The following is a 5,167-nucleotide window of genomic DNA, read 5'->3' as shown; positions in this document are numbered from 1 at the left end:
ATTGACAAATAAAGAGGGCATGACCATGCACATACATGATATGATGAGTATAGTGAGATTTAATTGGGCATTACGACAAAGTACATAGACCGCTATCCAGCATGCATGTGGGGACCCCGGACTAGCTGTCCGAAATTCCCTATTATGTATACAGTTCACGATCCCATGATCAGTGCGCCGTGAACACATAACCGAACTGATATCAAATTACACCATCCATTACAAAGCGGAATAAGAAAATTACAACATGGTCACATGACCAATACTTACATAATAGCCTCGAAGGGCCTAACTAAACATCAGAGTAGCATCATCACTTCAGCAGCGCAGTGCCCAAGTCCTCTGCCATAACCCTACAGGCAACTGACTGGGAAGACGTTCCTAGCTCGCATAGACGTCGTCAACTCCTTCTTCATCTGTCAAACTCCTTCAAGTCTGGCCAAGTAAATAGCCAGGGACAAAGCGGTGAGTACATTTGGAATTGTACTCGCAAACCATCAAGAAGGTGATAAAAATTCTAACTAGAGAAGACAAGAGAGGAAAAATAGTTTCTCTCGTGGATGTAGCATGTGGAAGAGAAATAGTTTCTCTTGTGGATATAGCATGTGGAAGAGAAATAGTTTCTCTTGTGGATATAGCATCCCGGCATCTCGAGTGATGGGGACACTAAGGGAGTCCTATGACATCTCTATACCTTTGTTAAAGAAGAGGTAGCATACCGCCATCTCAATTGATGGGGATACTAGGGAAGTCCTATGACATCTCTATATCTTTGTTGAAGAAGATACTTCAAAAGATAAACTACGACATCTCTATATCTTTATTGAAGAAGAGTCCCTCTACATGAAACACTAGGAAGGGTCACCCAATTTTGTTTCATTTTCCTTGACCATCTCCATATGGTCGGCACCAGCCTTTCCGTACCCTTCCGGTACATCCAACACACACATTTCCTTTGGAAATCATTTTCTAAACCAAAACTCGACACAGCTCTGTAACGGCTATCCCAACCGTCCATGACCGCGGACGCGGCTATTCGAATAGATTTGACTCTGCAGAGTGTGCGCACTTTCCCCACAAGATCTGATAAATCCGCCGGGATCATCCCCGGATCGTCATACGAAAGTATGCGAGTCTCGGATAATCAGTCGAAGCCTTTCGCCCATTCAACTTAGCAAGAGGTCCTACCCTATGGAGTATGTACCTCCCCGGCACCGTGGCAGCTCACCTCCCTTTGAGCGTGGCTCCACCGCCAAGCCAGGAGACCCATAGTGTCTTCCGGACGGGTCAGCCCCGAAGGCCTCCCGTTATACTATTGTCCCAACCATGACAACCCGGACTCGGGGGTAACCGTACCCTTGTATAGTTGTGCGGTGCCTCATGCTAAGAAGAACAAACGTCAAGCTAAGCCCCGTGCCCACGTTGGAGTAGTGTGGTTGCGCGGGTTAATTGTTCCGGGCGAATACAAAGAACCATGTGTCGTTTTTCTCAAAACCCAAGTCACACCCACATTTCCTTTTCTCAATCATCTTTGACAAGATCCTTTTTGCCTTCATAAACCATACACTCGGGTAAGGTCGACTCACCCAAGGTTTTCTCAAAACTTTTACAACAAGGTAAACCTTGAGGGGTTCCCAACCTACAGTTTTATGTAGGAGCTAAGATATAACAATGGCAATGATGCTAGCCATCATACCACTAAGGAGATGATAATTGAATTGTCAAGGGGATCATACATGCTTAGGATAAGCATGCATGGGAACAACATAAGTAGGATGATTCGACAAGGGTCATGATGTTGATCATCATACCACTAAGAAGATGATAAAATAGATGGTCAAGGGGGCATACATGCTCAGGGTATGCATGTATAAGATCAACAAGGGGTTCAACATACTCGAGAGTAAGTATGCAGAACATCAACAAGGGGTTCAACATACTCGAGAGTAAGTATGCATAACATCAACAAGGGGTTCAAGAAGGGTGTCAAGAGGTCGACACACACAAGATAAGTGGGCATACCCATCACATTTAGAGGGTACACCAAGATCATGATGTTGACAACCACCATTCAAAAAAAGGGGTTTGTCCGCGAGGTGCCAAAGAGAGTAAGCATGCTCACGGTAAGCATGCTCCAACAACAAAAGTAGAAATCACACAAGATTGATCGAGAGACAATAATTATAACAAAGTAACCACAATATGTGATTCAACATTCAAAGATCAAGAGATGGCTTGCCTTGGCTTATTTGTCCCTGGACTTCTTCAACTCCATCAAATAAGAATTCCCACATTACAAATAAAATCCTTGTCCGATTCCACTTCTTCTTCTTCTCCTCCGAAATTGTTCGCATCTATCGCCGGAAAATATAAAAGGAACACAATCAATCACATTGCTCCAAACATAACAAGCATGCAACATTCAACAATCAATAGCTAACCACTTTACTAAGGGCTAACATACAAAAGACTTATAGATACTACAAAGCAACTAAAAGAAAACCCCATTTATTTACCTAGTAAAGGTATGAGAGTGCCACGACTTAGCAATTGCCTCTCTAGGTATCACCATGGCACAACTAAGTATCCCCTGGTAGATAACATCATAAAGAGGACAAGAGCATTAGTTTGACATCAAATACATTCACAAAACATTTTCAAACATTTTTGGAAAAGTAGAAAACAGTTTTCCTAACTTAGTTTGCTCACATAACACAACATCCAAAATAGGAAGCAAACCACATTCCACATCATTGGAAAACTTAAGCAAAACAATAGGGCTAAAGTTGAGTTGCAGAGGTTTTGTTTTGCAAGCATAAAACAAAGGTTGCCCAGTTCTAAATAAAAGAGTTGGTCAAGGGTTTTAAATAAACCCAACAAGTTTTGGTCCAACAATGCATGTCACACATATACCTTACTAACAGTAACGAAAATGCATGAACAGAGACTAACACTATTTTTCCTAGATGGCCAGTACTAATACAAGACTAACCCAATTGGATTCACTCAAAAATATTAAACCTACAAATTTAGGAATTTGTTTGAATCTGACTGTACAGAAAACAAGATCTGTAAGCCATAAATCGTAGAAAAATCCTAAAAATATGGGACCACTGGCATTTGAAAGGTATTTAAACAGAGAGGCATACACAATTAGATTTGGGTTAAAATTATTTCTGAAACTCTCACAAATGGATTGATAAGATTACTGCATGTCTATACCATTTGCTTTACCTCTAGAGTTACAGAACAGATAAAGGTTTGAAACTTGTTTGAGATGATTAAGAAAACATTCCGTAGTCCTACAGAACTGGAATCACTCAATTAGGTTCAAAAATGGATTTTTGGTGATTTAAAAGCTAACAGCCATGTCTGCAGAACACACAGAACAAGTTTAATTCACCACAAATCGTACACGGCTCATAAAAATATGAGGTCAGCTGCATCGGAAAGGTATTGAAAAGCTGGTTCTTACCCAATTTGTTTCATTCAAAAATTCGGTCCCAAGCTCCTGATTTAATTCGACAAAGCCAGATCTGTCCAGATCTTGATCTGTGAACCATTTTAGTTTCAGGAGGTCAATCGAAGTGAAACCACCGCCAAAATGAAGGTATTGAAGAGGGCTTTCGCCCGCAGTTGAGTTTGCTCAAAAAGGTTTTGAAAACGGAACAACTCTAACAAACAGTGAATCTGCATGTTTCCAGAACTTTATTTACCAGGGAGAATCTGTAGCGAATTTGAGGATGAGACCAACGCCAAGTTGTAGATCTTTTGAATACCTATCCGCGGAACTTTGAATCACTCAATTTGGATCTGCACACGAGATTTGGTGGATTTTACAAGTTCGTACCAGAATCTGAAACAGCAAGATAGCAGAAATTACTGCAGGGATTTGGACGAACTTTGCTCAAGAACTTCAGATCTGAGGATTGCTCAAGCTTCTCCATGCTTGGACCAACATGCACCTGCATCAAGATCCAATCTTAGCAATGGAGTAAGAGGAAGAGGAGAGAATACCATCTAGGGTTGGGGAGAAGAAGGAGAGGGAGGCTCTCATGGTGAGGAGGAGCTTGAGGGAGGAGGGAGCTTCATCTTGGAGTTCTTTCCATGGCCATGGCCGGCCATGGGAGCTAGGTGGAGCTGCATTTTCATGGGGGAGAGTAGGAGAAGAGTGTGAGGGAGTAGATAAGGTGGAGGAGTGAGTGGAGAGAAGAAAAATGAGAGCAAGTGGAGTGGAGGTGGCCGGCTAGGGAGTTTTTATAGAGGGAGAGGGGTGGCTGCCTCCTTTTTTGATTGGCCAAGGATGGTGGCTGCCCATTTATTGATTGGGTTAGGTGGGAGGCAAGACTTGTGGAGGAAGGAAATGAAGAGGCATGGCTGGCTGAAATTGCCATGCATACACCATTTGGCCGGCTCCATTCATGCCAATAAAAATGAACAATGTGAGAGATATAGAGACGGGGGAAGATTGTGATGGTAAAATATACCATGATGGTATTTGTTGCATGATGGCTTTGTGCCAAGAAGATGATGGTGATGTACAAGGTTTCATGTGCATGCCATCTTGGAGATGGCCTCCACAAGATTTGAGACTTGACTACTCCAAACAAGATGAGACACATGGTGCTCAAGTGCCTATGCAAGACACACGACACCACTTGTGTTATGCAAGGAAACTAGGTTTTCTTCCAGGGATATAGAGTCCAAGTTTTAGGGAGATAGTGAAGGGAATAATGATGCAATTCTAATGGTGACATAAGTCATCAATTCAAGAGGTCAAGGTGATGATGGAAAATAATAGAGGATTGAGATGGGTATGATGGAATATAGTTGCTCTACAAATAAGAGGTCAATTTGGAGTGGTTTGAAATACTCTCTGAGTCTAGGGTTTAGTTGAAGGAAGTCCAATAGAAAGTATCAAGAATTCATCTACTTGATCAAGAATTGGAGGATGAAGGAACATTATGGGGTAGATCAGAGATGTACACAAGATGTGCAAGAGTTGTCATTCGAAATAGAATTTATTTGAAAAGTACTTGAAACACCTCAATTGTCTAGGGACAATTGGGAATGATCTCAAGTGGAATGGCACTTGAAAATGTTGAGAGAAAACTAGTTGGAACATAGGAGCTCAAAATATTCTACTTACTTTCTCAGGTTAGGTAGA

General features: G+C 41.8%; 1 long non-coding RNA gene across 1 annotated transcript; it reads right to left on the bottom strand.

Moving 5' to 3' along the window:
• Nucleotides 1-2,178: 2,178 nt before the first annotated feature.
• On the bottom strand, nucleotides 2,179-4,202 carry LOC127295017 (uncharacterized). Its single transcript, XR_007847379.2, has 5 exons — nucleotides 3,903-4,202; nucleotides 3,717-3,813; nucleotides 3,476-3,552; nucleotides 2,517-2,590; nucleotides 2,179-2,354 (listed from the first exon to the last, which is right to left on the bottom strand). It is a non-coding gene; the product is annotated as an uncharacterized lncRNA (long non-coding RNA).
• Between the last annotated feature and the right edge of the window lie 965 nt (nucleotides 4,203-5,167).

This window comes from Lolium perenne, chromosome 4 (genome assembly GCF_019359855.2).
Source record: "Lolium perenne isolate Kyuss_39 chromosome 4, Kyuss_2.0, whole genome shotgun sequence".
NCBI lineage: Eukaryota > Viridiplantae > Streptophyta > Magnoliopsida > Poales > Poaceae > Lolium > Lolium perenne.
This window is presented reverse-complemented; position numbering and strand designations above follow the sequence as displayed.